Source organism: Cervus canadensis, chromosome 12 (genome assembly GCF_019320065.1).
Source record: "Cervus canadensis isolate Bull #8, Minnesota chromosome 12, ASM1932006v1, whole genome shotgun sequence".
Classification (NCBI taxonomy): domain Eukaryota; kingdom Metazoa; phylum Chordata; class Mammalia; order Artiodactyla; family Cervidae; genus Cervus; species Cervus canadensis.
The window spans coordinates 15,843,704-15,858,656 of record NC_057397.1 but is presented as its reverse complement, the minus strand read 5'-3'; the positions used below and the strand labels follow the sequence as shown (position 1 = coordinate 15,858,656).

Below are 14,953 nucleotides of genomic sequence, written 5' to 3'. Positions count from 1 at the left end.
TGCATTCCTTGGAGAAGGATAAGTAGGTGGAGAAGAGAAAAAAAAAAAACACAAGAATTTTATAATATTCATAATATTTCCAACAAAACAAAAGTCCTTATTTCACAGATTTGCTCAGAAACACTGGAAACGGATGAATGGAATACTTAACAAACAATAATATTCACTTCACTGAATGGGTCCTGACATTTGCATGTAAAGTACAGGGGAAGTTCTTTTAACTGACTTTCTAACTGACCTCCATTATCACACCTCACTCTCTAAACCATTCTAGTCAATCTGTAGTAATCTGACGCTGGTTTCCAGTAGGCCAATTTCAGGCAATCCCTTATACTTCTCTTACCAGCAGTTAAGGTTTATATGTGTCCACAACCAGCTGTATTGACTTTCAAAACTGTTTATTCTCATGGAATGAATGAATGAAGAACTATATAAGCATATCAGATATAATTTTTAAAAGGAAAAGGATTTTCTTCTATAAAAATAAGTGAATATTTTGGAAGAGGTGATTAAAGTCAGCTTTGACAAAGTGCATGTGCAACACTACTGGAAAAGATCAGGGAAAACTTAAAAATCTAGAGGAGCTTGCTTTCAGAGTGCTGTTCATGTTCTTTACATTCAACTGGAGCACAAATAGAAATCCCATATATGTACTAATGGATTATGCATGTAGTTTATGAAAGAAAGGTGACAAGTCTGATTTTATGGACTCATATCTGAATGCAAAGCCTTAGCCCTTCATTGAAAGGCTGGTGAAAGTAATGTTGACCAAATGTTTGAAGTGTCAGGCACTGTGATGGTCACAAGAGATAGAGAGATGAATCATATATTCTCCCTTTCCTCAAGGAGCTGCTGAGTAACCTGGGGAAAGACATGCATAAGAGACAGGCAGACACACAGAACAGATGGGACTGTCCCCTTGGGCACACCTCCCAATTTGGACTGAATGTGATTATGCTCGCATTCTTGCCCCTTACTGTTTATCAAGCCTCTCCTCTAAGTTAGCATCTCTCACAAGAGAGATTGTGCTTATTGGGAGCTGGCTGAGGAGAGCATCAGCCACTCGAGAGCTCTCAGCTTTCACAAGGCCAACAGTGACATCCGACAGCAGTGAGCTCTGCAGAAGTCCACATAGCAGAAATGCGCTTTATGTTTTCACCATGATACGTTCTCCTTCACCTCTTAAGGAAATGAAGTGGTAGAAAAGAGGACCAGAACTTGCTCAAGCTTATTGATTTTAAATCTTGGGCAAAAGGACAAACTCTCATACATGTTTGCTGTTTATTTACAAGCAAACAAATGGAAAGATCCTGCATAGGACCACAAAATCATCCTATGCTTCTTCTGACTTAACAAATCTTAGAGAGAAATTTACTAAAATACTCTAAGCACTTCAGAATATTATCCACTCATAAATTGCAGAAAGTTTTTTTTAGATCAGGCTCCCAAGTCAGAAGTAATAAAAGCAAAAATAAACAAATGGGAGTTAATCAGATTTAAAAGTTTTTTCATAGCAAACGGAAACCATCAACAAAACAAAAAGATAGTCTACTGAATGGGAGAAAATATTTGCAAATGATGTGATGAAAAAAGGATTAATTACCAAGATATACAAATAGCTTTAATAACTCAATATAAAAAAAAATAACCCAATGAAAAAATGAGCAGAATTCCTCCATTTAGCCAAAGAAGACATACAGATGATCAACAGGCACATGAAAAGATGGTCAACATCACTAAATTATTAGAGAATTGTAAACCAAAACTGCAGTGAGGTATCACCTCATACCAGTCAGAATAGACATCATCAAAGTCTACAAATAATAAATACTGGAGAGGGGGTGGAGAAAAGGGAACCCTCCGACACTGTTGGTGTGAATGTAAATTGGTGCAACCACTATAAGAAACAGTATGGAGCTTCCTTATTGGGGCTTCCCAGGTGACTTAGTGGCAAAGAATCTGCCTGCCAATGCAGGAGCCACAGGAAATGCAGGTTCGATCCCTGGGTTGGGAAGATTCCCTGGGGGAGGCAATGGCAATCTGTTCCAGTATTCTTGTCTGGGGAACCAGTCCATGGAGAGAGGAGCCTGGCAAGCTACAGCCCATGAGGTCACAAAGAATAGGACATGACTGAGCATGCACACCCTATAAAACTAAAACTAGAGCTACAATACAACAGAGCTAAAACCAGAGCTACATAACATCCCTCCTGTGTATATATCTGGAAAAACTGAAAACTCTAATTCAAAAAGATACATGTATCTCAATTTTAATAGTAGCACTATTTATGATAGCCAAGACATGGAAACAACTCAAGTGCCCATTAACAAATGATTGGCTTAATATGTGATATATACACAACAAAATATCATTGCTGTTGTTTAATCATGAAGTCATGTCTGACTCTTTTGTGAATCCATGGACTATAGACCCCCAGACTACTCTGTCCATGGGATTTTCCAGGTTAGAATACAGGAGTAGGTTGCCATTGCCTCCTCCAGGGAATCTTCCCAACTGAAAGATAGAACCTGTGTCTGCTACATCAGTGGGTGGATTCTTTACCCCTGAGCCACCAGGGAAGCCCCAGTAAAATATTACTCAGCCATAAAAAATAATGAAATATTGCGACTTGCAGCAACATGGATGGACCTAGAAAATATTATACTTAGTAAAGTAAGTCAGACAAAGAAAGTGAAAGCCACTCAGTCATGTCTGACTCTTTGTGACCCCATGGACTATATAGTCCCTGGAATTCTCTAGGCCAGAATACTGGAATGGGTAGCCTTTCCCTTCTCCAGGGGATCTTCCCAACCCAGGGATCAAACCCAGGTCTCCTGCATTGCAGGCAGATTCTTTACCAGCTGAGCCACAAGGGCAGTCCGAGAATACTGGAGTGGGTAGCCTATCCCTTCTCCAGTGAATCTTCCCAACCCAGGAATCGAACTGGGGTCTCCTGCATTGCAGATGGATTCTTTACCAACTGAGCTATGAGGGAAGCCCCAACAGACAGAGAAAGACAAATACTACATCATCTATATGTGGAATCTAAAACATAATATGAATGAATCTTTATACAAAACAAAAATAGTCTCATGAACATGATTACCAAAGAGGAGAGCGAGGAGGTGAGAAACAAATTAAGGGCATGGGCTTAACAGATGCAGACTACCATACATAAAGTAGATAAGCAACAAGAGCTTACTATACAGTACAGGAGATTACACTCAATATCCTATAATAGCATACAATGGAAAATAATATGGAATATACATGTATAAAAAACACTGAATCATTTAGCTATATACCTGAAACTAGCACAATATTATAAATCAACCATTGTTGTTTAGTTGCTAAGCCATGTCCAACTCTTTTGTGACCTTATGGACTGCAGTCCATGAGGTTCCTCTGTTCATGAGATTTACCAGGCTGAAGTGGGCTGCCATTTCCTTGCCCAGGGGATCTTTCAGGAAGAACTCGTGTCTCCTGCGTCTCCTGCACTGGCAGGCGAATTCTTTATCACTGAGCCACCTGGGGAGTCTTGAATGAAAAAAGATGTTGCTCTTTATTAACATAAAAAGATCATACTAAGTTGTAAAGTGTGAAAAGATCAGATTACAAAGCAGACTGTGTAGTGTGATCCTAAACAAATACATATGCATGAGGAGATTAACAATGATTACTTTTAAAGGATAAATTACTGACCATTTTGTTTCTTTTCACCTTCTGTACAGATTTTTTCACACTAAGTAAGCAATATCTTGATAATCAGAAGAAGCAACCAAACCATTATTGTTTTGAAAATAAAATACCTTAATCACTTCTAAATATGTACTAAAAAAGAATAATGGTATACAAATAATAAAAGGCCTAATATCAAAAGCAAGAAAAAATGAGAATCATTTCTCTTTATATAACATTATAACATAATTTCATATAACTCCCATTTTAATAGTATTAACTATATAATAATAATGATGACATAGAGAGAAATGACTACCTCAGTGAAAAATAAGGCAATATCTATAGCATCTTATTTCAAATTACCTAATGCTGCTTCTATGAAAGCTATTTTACAATGCTGAACATTATAAGTAACTGAGAGCAATATAGTGATCCTGGTCCACAGGTGTGCATTTGTCCATTATGTCCAACAAAAGTCAATTTCTCTGGCCCACTGTAGAAGAGACTGATTTTTCCTCCATTTACAAATTCTTTTTAACATTCCTGGTCTACAAATGTGTCTGCTCTCTGGAATCTCCTTTGAACTGGCTTTTAATGCTTCACTAATTCCCTCATTAATGAGTTAAATGACATCTTTAACATAGATTTATTTTTATATCTATTTGAGTGTCATGATTTTACCACTTTTTGAAAATTATCTTTTAGCAATTATCATAATGTTAGCTAATATTTACTAAGAACTTGCCATGTGTCTAGTTCAATTTTGAGTTAGTTATATGACTTACTTCATTTTGTCTTCACCATCTCTGTGAACAGCTGGTGCCAACTCCACTCTGCACATGAGCGCCCAGCGTCTCCTAAAAGGTAATGAATTTGTCCAGGAAGTAAGAGTACATGGAAAAGCAGAATCCAAATTATAGCTGAGTCCAGATGTGCACTTAAGCATATAATACCATTCCAATTTTTTTCAGATGAGGAAACTGAATCTCAGCAAGGTTAAAACACCTCTTGCTTTTCCACTTATTCAACAAATATTCTGAACACCTACTATGAGACAGACACTGAACTAGTTTTGGGAACACAGAAATCATAAAGGTAAGGAGACAAAACCCTTGCTTTTCATGTAGCCTAGAACCTTGTGATAATTGACTCAAGTCCAGTGCTGGTATAGCTAGATAACTTCTGTCTTTATTTATTTATTTTTTAACTTCTTTTTAAAAAATTTATTTAATTGGAGGCTAATTACTTTACCATATTGTAGTGGTTTTTGCCATACATTGACATGAATCAGCCATGGGTGTACATGTGTTCCTCATCTTGAACCCCGCTCCCACCTCCCTCCCCATCCCATCTGTCTTTACAAGGTTATTTTCTTCCAGCTTCCTTTGTACTCACTTCCAGGCAACTGGGAACATTCAATTATCTGGAACTTCTAGTAAACACACCCTGATGTCATCTTGTATCCTCATATCACTTGGAGAAGAATGTATTCAAATAAACCCAGAAAAGGAGACAACTAATGAATTCTTTGTAAGTCTCCAAGATAAGCTTCCAACCTGACTTCCCATTGAAAATGCCACGTCCTTTGTTTGAAGTGCGCCTTTCTTCCTTACTTAGTGGGTCCCTAACTAGTGAACCCCTGCTCCATCTTCTAACTGTTCAGTCTTCAGAGTCTTCAGAAGTCTTCTCAGACTTCACCTTCTCCTCCCAAGTTTGTGACTCCGCCTCTCTTTTCACTTCAGCATCCCCTGGCTTTTGGAGGTTTCTATGTTGCACGTATCATGTGTCATCTTTTCTTTATGTCTGTTTCCTTCATAAAGGTATAACCCCCCCACAGAGAAGCACCGCAGCTTATTTATCTTCATTTCCTCAGCACCTGGCATGTTAAAAGCTAGCGGTGGGGTGAATCAGTGATGTGTTGGTAAACAATTATTTCCACACAATTTATGAAGAACAGCTTTTACTTCTTCCGGTGTACAGAGTTCTCTTGTCTCCAAATCTTTACTGACACTATCTCCAAACCCCATTCTCCCTCACTTCCTAAGGATTTCTTTTAAGATGTCAGTTCTTCCCAAAGCACACTTTAACCTTGAATTGAATGCCTCTTCTTTGTGATCTCCTATCTCCTTAAATTTCCCCCTTATTACATGTTCCCACTGCTATATTTAAAATGGATAACCAACTAGGGCAGGGGATTCTGCTTAATAATCTGCATTAACCTAAATGGGAAAAGAATTAGAAAAATAATAAATACATGTTTGCACATAACTGAATCACTTTGCTGAACACCTGAAACCAATACAACATTGTTAATCAACCATACTCCAGTATAAAATAAAACATTAAAATAAACCATTAAATCACTTTTCATCCTGGAGTATATTTGCCTATTTTTATATCTGAATATATGCATATTCATTGGTAAAATCCTTGAGGGCAGGAACTATATCTGTTTATTTCACTTCTATATATCCAGATCCTAAACTAATCGAAGTACATATACTCATATGCTTATTTACATATATGTAAATATATGTCAACTGAGGGAAAAGGCTTATTTGTTCACGTTTGCTGCTGTCCAGAAGAATTACTCTCAGGGTACAGTATGATGGAATAGAAAGACCAACTTTGGAGCTAGAAACAGAGTCTGTTCTGGATTTGTTCATTTCTTAGCTGTGTGACTTTGAAGAAATCACATCAGTGTGTTTTACCTTAATTTCCTTATGAGTAAAATGAGAATAGAATCTCTATTTTGCTCTATTGTTGTGAGGACTAAATGAGATACTGTGTACTGTGGGTCTGATGCTAAGTAGCCATTTCCTTCCCCTTCTATTTGTGGCCAGTGTTAAATTATAAAGACAGCATTTGGGCACATAACAGGATATCCTACATGAGTTGGAATGGCTTCCCAGAGTAATAGACGGTGCTGCCAACAATAGTGAAGAGAATGAGAGGAAATCGGCACATAAACGAGCCTTCTCAAGGTTTCACCCTTAAGGGTTCAATGTAAGGTTCAAAGGATGACTCTGAACATTAACATCGTGGAAAACCCAACAATGTTCCCAGCTGTGGCAATTAACCAAAACACATTCCTACAGGCAAGGGGGCCCAGAAGAAAGGCAGGAGGCCTGGAGTCAGCACGGAGTGAAAGGTTAACGCTGAGGCATGGTATGCAAAGCATGTGCCGATGACAATATCAGATCCACCTCTTCCTGCATTACCCCTGCCCTAGAATAGAGGCCGTGAAGGGGTGGCGTAAGCTTCCTGCATGGTATTGTGACTGGTGTTCTTTCCTCCAGGGTTGTTTTAAGGCTTCCAAGTTTCTATCAAGTCATTCCTGCTATAGCACCTTGAAAAAGAACCATATGTTGTAACTACAAGTTAAGTGGCAGGCAAAATTTCTCCAGACAAATACTATAATCAGGACCAAAATGAAGGATGCATATAATGCAATGCTTTCTGGGCTGCTCAAAGCCCACCTTACATTTCCCAGTAGTCATCTGATCTTTCAGTTGTCTTGTTTTAAGAGAAGACCCACTTTCATTCCATTGGCATGTGGTCAGCTAAGTGAAACACTGAATTCATGATGAGGAAGTCCTACCTGCATTTTCTGGTGACAAAAGATTAGAGACAGTGTAAAACAGATCACCAGTCCAGGTTGGATGCATGAGACAAGTGCTCAGGGCTGGTGCACTGGGATGACCCAGAGGGATGGAATGGGGAGGGAAGTGGGAGGGGGGTTCAGGATGGGGAACACATGTAAATCCATGGCTGATTCATGTCAGTGTATGGCAAAAGTCACTACAATATTGTAAAGTAATTAGCCTCCAACTGGTGAAAATAAATTTTTTAAAAAAATAGACAAAAACACAGCAAAAAAAAAAAAAAAAAAAGATTAGAGACTTAAACTTCTTGCTTTCAGGAAATAAGCTAGTTCCTAGAGATGTGTGATTCCACTTTTCAGATTTTATCCTTTCTGTGGCTGTTGTCATAATAAACACAGCAAAGTGGAAACTCAGGAAACCGGAAAGTGGTAAAAGAGAAGCAGCATGGTACTGCCTTCGCAAGAGCCCTCCACTGGGAATGTAGAGATTTGGATGGTTTTTGTACTAGGCTGTTCTGTTAACTCAGTGGTGAGCATAGCAAAGATAACGGCAAATATTCAGAGTCTACTTCACTCTTGGTCCAAAGCTAGATCCCCTCATTATGTAGCTTTTATTTTAATCTCTGGCCAACACTAATTATAACAGCCATTGCAGATATGAAGAAACTGAGGTTCAAGTTGGTTGATTACCATGTCTAAGGTCAAAACTAGTAGATTAGATTTTGAACCCAATTCCATGTTCTTTCTACTAGTTCATTTCAGTCACTCAGTCATGTCTGACTCTCCCCGACCCCATGGACTGCAGTACGCCAGGCCTCCCTGTCCATCACCAACTCCCGGAGCTTACTCAAACTCATGTCCATCATGTTGGTGATGCCATCCAACCATCTTATCCTCTGTTGTCCCTTTCTCCTCCCGTCTTCAATCTTTCCCAGCATCAGGGTCTTTTCAAATGAGTCAGTTCTTCACATCTGGTGGCCAAAGTATTGGAGTTTCAGCTTCAGCATCAGTCCTTCCAATGAATATTCAGGACTGATCTCCTTTAGGATGCACTGGTTGGATCTCCTTGCAGTCCAAGGGACTCTCAAGAGTCTTCTCCAACAAAGCTTCAATTCTTCAGCACTCAGCTTTCTTTATAATCCAGCTCTCACATCCGTATATGACTACTGGAAAAACCATAGCTTTGACTAGATGGACATTTGTTGATAAAGTAATGTCTCTGCTTTTTAATATGCTGTCTAGTTTGGTCATAACTTTTCTTCTGAGGAGCAAGCATCTTTTAATTTCACAGCTGCAGTCACCATTTGCAGTGATTTTGGAGCCCAAAAAAATAAAGTCTGTCACTGTTTCCACTGTTTCTCCATCTATTTGCCATGAAGTGATGGGACCAGATGCCATGATCTTAGTTTTCTGAATGTTGAGTTTTAAGCCAACTTTTTCACTTTCCTCTTTCACTTTTATCAAGAGGCTCTAGTGGGTTGGCCAAAAGTTCGTTTGGGCTTTTCTGTAACATCTTACAAAAACCCGAATGACCCAACAAACCATGCTGCCTTACAAATACTTTATTGCACACCACCTTTTAAACACTAATGGCCAGGTTACAGTCAGCCTCAAATAAAAACCATTCCCATTTGATGGACATCAACGAGATAATGGGAAGGCAGACACTGCACTTTTACCTGCTGGATGCCTTCACATGCATTTTCTCATTTGCCTTTGGAAAAATCAGTTGCCTGGTCTGGACATTGTTTTATGCTTTTGTGAAATATGAAATGTAATTCTTTATATCCCTTTCAACTCCCACATTCTAAAATGAAAAGTTACTGGTCCAGGGATATATTACACATATGCTTACATACCTAGGTTTAGTGTTTACCTCCTTTAGTTTTAAGGGAGATTGGAGTCCTTCTCCTGACTGGCCTTTGCTGCTGTTCATCTTGTTTTTACCATCCTTTCTTCATCCCACCTCTCCTAACTGGGAGAAAGGATTCTCACATCTGACTTCTCTTTTTACTTTATCCATATCTCACTTTTGGCGCTTACCACCCTCTGCCTCCAGTGGTGGTTACGGTGGGTTTATCTCATCTCCCCCTAGAACCTTGTAAGTGAGCTTCCTCCATTTCCTTGCAAAGGCTGGTATTCCCTAGGACAGCTAGCCCACTGTCAGCCCAGGGGGTACAGTATTGATATGCTCTATTTTTGTTGAAATAGAAATCTGAAGTATCAGAAGATTTCTAATTTAAACTCAAGTTCCACAGACACTATTTTGACAATAATCTGAGTTGTTAGTTAGCAGAGAGTTTGGATGATGAATAATGCGTCTATGTTGTTTTATAACAAGACTTTTCTTGTTGTCTGGATTGAACAATTTCATTTTTTTAAATTAACTACCAATCTATCATGGTCCAGTGCTTTTGTAAAGTGTAATGGAATGAATTACTGGAAAAATTAAATTAAAAAGATAGGAAAATATGAATTCAAAATGTGTATTACTAGGTTCAACAAAAGCAAAACCCCTCTGTCAAATTGCTATAAATTTTATAAACATTCACTCTCAGTTTCAATGTTTATCTCATGGATCAGCAATAAATGGCTACTATGACACCAAACCTGCTCCTGCATGCTTGGGAGACACTGAATGTTTTATCATTTATGCAGCAGTTTTAGAATCCTAGTAGAAGCTGGTGAGAATTTAAGCAGTCAAATGAGAGGAAACTACTAGAGGCCAGAGGTATATCTTCAGGTTTTTCTTCTGGTCTTTGAAAAGAAAGACCAAGATAAAGTTTGAAAAGTTGAAGTATCCTGGAAAATAGGATCAGAAATAATTTCCAATAACACCCAGCTCTTGGCGGGGCAAGTGTAACTGTCAATGTCTGTTCCATATTCTTAATTTAGGAAAGAACATTTGTTGTCTATTCGTGTGCATGCTCAGTGGCTTCAGTCGTGTCTGACTCTTTGAGACCTGAAGGACTATAGCCCACAAGGCTCCTCAGTCCATGGGATTCTCTAGGCAAGAACACTGGAGTGGGTTGCCATGCCCTCCTCCAGGGGATCTTCCCAACCAAGGGACTGAACTTGCATCTCTTGCATTGTAGGCAGATTCTTTACTGCTGAGCCACTAGCAAAGCCCTTATTATCTATTTGTGAAGTGAAGTCACTCAGTCGTGTCTGACTCTTTGCGACCCCATGGACTGTAGCCTACCAGGCTCCTCCATGCGTGGGATTTTCCAGGCAAGAGTATTGGAGTGGGTTGCCATTTCCTTCTCCAGGAGATCTTCCCCACCCAGGGATCGAACCCGGGTCTCCCGCATTGTAGACAGACGCTTTGCCGTCTGAGCCACCAGGGAAGTCTATTATCTATTTAGGTAACTATAAATGTATCCTGCACTGCCATCTCATTTGTAAACTTTCCTCTCTTACTAACTTATTTGTATTTCTATTTTTTTTTTAACCTTCAAAGTACATTAACAAACATTTTATTTAATTCTTCCCGAACCCAAGGAGACAGCTATGAGTACCGTCCTTACCCTGCAGGTGGGAAACCTGGGTTCAAGATGTCAAATGACACTCCCTGGTCACTCAGTTACCAGGTGGTTGAACTGAAATTCATACTCAAGCCTGTCCGACTCTAAAGCTCCTTCTCTGTTCACAAACCTCATTGCTTTTCTTGTACATTCTGTCTTATTAATAATACTTACAAAATCTAAGTATACAGGAAGCTGTAAGGAATTATACTTTTTTTCAATAAAAAAAGAAAAAAAAACCTCCCCACAAATCCCTGGGATAACAATCATAGACATAAACAAGCCTTTGTGAATGTTACATGGTCATACAATCACTGTATTTATCTTATGATTTTAACCTGCACAGAGTCTAATCAGATATGTAACTATCATAAATACATTCTTAATAATTAAGCTGTAAGTGCTACTCTTGCAATCTCTCATTTATAGAATCGAATCATTATTAATGAATAGTTGAGTATTCAATGTGATTGTTTAAAACAATCGCAAAACAAACCCATTCATTATAATGAATCAGTTGGTGTATATTAAAGAAACATCTACAACAGTATTTTAACTTTCTTGAAATTAACTGTGTTGTTGTAATATACTGCAGGAAATATCCATTGAGACAAGATATTGTTTTATGAGCTACTCATGCAGCAAATCATGATTGATCTGCTCTCTTTCTCACCCATATAAATTTTCAAAGAATGGGGCAAAAGTGTTTTACATAAATCTTAGGGTGAGGGAATTTCCTGGTGGTCCGGTGGTTAGGACTCCACACTTTCACTGCCATGGGCCTGGGTTCAATCCCTGATCGGGAAACTAGGATCCCTCAAGCCTTGCAGCACAGGCAAATAAAAGTCTTAGGGTGAGAATTTCTTTGCAATGTGTCTCATGAAATGAGGATACCTTAAAGGAGATGCACTTCCATGATACTCAAAGAAACAACCTCCTGCATACATGCTCCTTCAAGAGCGTGAATTAGCTGCTGTTACTTCAGACTCTTTCAACCCAGACTTTGAGGTCCCATTTCCATCCTTAGCAGATGCTTTTCCAACAGAAGAAACTGCAGATTCTAAGACACATGAAGATCAACAGAGGTACAAAATATCTGGGCTCAGATGGGCTCCATTGATAGATGAGGAAATTGAAGCCCAAAGGGGTGAACTGATTTGCCCAAAGTCAGACAAGTAGCACTGAAGGTGAATTGGAACTCAGTCTGAATCCGCCTGCTTGGAAGAAGTCAGATTTAACTTAAAACCTAAACTGTCTGTTCATGCCACTCTCCTTACTTCTGTTGGCATGGACTGCGTCCACTTTCTCATTTCTCTACTCCCTGCATCATGGAGCCTGATACTAAATAGATGCTCAGTAAATGTCAGTACACTGGATTAAATGAGCCAAAGAACCAAGGTATAACTGTTGGAACTCATTGTACTGTGCATACTTGTAGGCTTTGAGTGCTGACAAGATGGGGCAGAAGCATGTATAATTCCCCTCACCTTTTATAATCTTTGCTGTGAAGGAAATATAATAGCTCTCAGGTTTCCTATTACTACTGTCAGAGGGATGAATGACTCAAGGACCTATAAAGCTTAATATACAATTAATATCATGCCTCGCATTTGTCATGGGCTCATTGTTCTACGTTTTGACTGTCTAGACAGGTATCTCAACTTTGACCTTCTGAGCTAATGAGACTACAAAAGAAAGAAAGAAAATGCACAGAAGAAAGAAAATCAAAATCATCACGGTAAATTTAAAAGCCCAAATGCAACAGTCTATTACTGCTCTGTCACTCAAAGAATCCAGAAGCATCCTTTCCTCCTTGCCTCAGAAGTGAAATGTAGGCAAGGCTGAGCCATTGCACACATCACATGGAATTGCTGATAGTGGGGATTTTAAATCAAAGTGATATTTAACCAAAGCAGCCACAAGGCTTGCCCAGACCCTGTTAGCGCCCCATAAAATAGGGTATGTTTACATGAAGGCACTTTATCTTTCTGGCTTTCCAAGGGACTGTTTATGTCTCCGTACCATTCTCTTTCTATCCTCTTGGTCAAAGGGGATAAGCCAATTAATATAGATAGACAAACACACACATGCAGAAACTGAAAGAGTATTGATGGGAAATACTTCCAGTGAGTCCAAAACTTTCAACCAAAGTCACAGTAAGGAGGCATTTGATTTCCACCTGTTATTAATGATACATTAAATCAAGTCTTTTGCCCTGTTCTTAGAAACATCAGAGGACCATATGCTGGGTCAATAAGAAATATATCATGAGGCAAAACTATAGGAAGCATGAACAAATTCATGCTTTCTGAGACCTATAGAGGCTTTCAGGTAACTATGTATATATTCAAGGGAGAAACTACATATTCATCCATCCATCCACCCAACATTTTTGACCCTCCATCTATATGCCAGTTATTGTGCCAGACACAGGGATAGAATGATGGACAAAGCAGAAATGGTCTTTGCCCTCCGGGAAAGACAGGCATATACAGAGATAAAATGAGATCAGATTGTGGGGTTTATAAATAGGGGCTTATTGTGGGAGCATATGAGATGTTCCTCTGGAGGAAATGACATTTGATTACAGATGAGAAGGCATTGGACAAAACAAAACAATACAAAACATACAGAACACAAAAAGGAGGAGTGTATCTGGGATTCTAGGATTAGTTCCTGTTTCATGTGGAAGGAAAAAGCCCTGAAAAGCTACATTTGGGGAGCCACGAAGAGTTCCATCTGGTGAGGGGAGAGGAAGCGATGAACTACAATGTGGAGGGGACTAGGCTGGCGCTGTGCCATTGAAGGACCTGGGAAGGAACTTAGGAAGTTTCCGTCCTTCCCCAGGCCTTGGCTTCCTCATCTGTCAACTGTAAAGGCTTGTTTAGATGACACCTCACATCCTTTCCTGTTCCTGTCTTATGAAACCTCTTACAAACAATGAACTTCTTGAAACACAGCTCGCCCCTAGATGAACCAGAAAGCTTGCAAGCAAAAGACTCAAGTGAGCCTCTGAACACTGCCATACAGTAATCAGACTCACTAGTTCCACTTGCCTCCTTTACACACAAAACTTTTCTTAGGGAAGAGCTAGCTCTCTTAACACGTTTCTTGTTTCAGAACTATCTTGAGCCACTGTTGTGATGCAGGGGTGGTTGAGAGTGAGGGGAGGGGTGAATGGAAAGGGATTCTTAAGTTTTCTTTAGATGAGAAAAAATTCAGAATCAATGGTCTGGTTGGGGTGGTATTGGGGACATGAAGCTGATTCACGTGTTCCTTTTTGCCTTTAGGGTTGCCCCATCTCCACTCTAAACTGACAGGGGTATTTCTATTTCATTCTTCAACATCCTCTGGAGGGCTTTGGATGACACACCTTATTAGCCTTAGTTTCTCACCCATAGCATGGTGACAGCAGAACCTGCCTGAGAATTGTTGTGAGGATGGAAGTAGGTGGTTCAGGCAAAGAATTTACCAGAGTGATTCATTCTTCTAAGTACCTTCCATGATTAATTCTTTTAATCTTCACAGTAGCCTTGAGGGATACTGTACATTTTATCCTCACGTTTTAGGTGGGGACATGGAGGCTCAGAGGTTAAATTACCTGATCAGAATCACATGGCTCCTATAGCGTGGGGTGAGGATTCCCTCCAGATTGCCCACCTCAGAGTCTATGCCTGTAAATATAATGCTAAGGTATCTCTTACTAAATGCTGGGATCATGTTCCCTTTACTTACCACCTTAAGACAATTTGTCCTTTGCCCTAACATAATACAGGGATGTCATGTGTTACTTGTCGATGACATGATTTTGTGGTCTTCCCAGGTGGTGCTAGTGGTAAAGAACCTGCCTGCCCATGCAGGAGATGTAAGAGATGTGGGTTTGATCCCTGCGTCTGGAAGACCCCCTGGAGCAGGATATGGCCACCCACTCCAGTATTCTTGCCTGGGAAATGCCATGTACAGAGAAGCATATCATGGAATATTTTTAAGTTTCCCTGGTGGCTCAGACAGTAAAGAAAGTGCCTGCAATGCAGGAGACTTGGGTTTGAACCCTAGGTCAGGATCCTTGGAGAAAGAAATTGTTACCCACTCCAGGATTCTTGCTTGAGAATTCCATGGACAGAGGAGCCTGGCAGGCTACAGT

At 39.6% G+C, this 14,953-nt stretch overlaps 1 protein-coding gene across 1 annotated transcript in view; it reads left to right on the top strand.

The window, feature by feature from the left end:
- LOC122451179 (cuticle collagen 19-like) overlaps positions 1–14,953 on the top strand; it is a 369,564-nt gene that overhangs the window by 88,210 nt on the left and 266,401 nt on the right. The window lies entirely within an intron of this gene.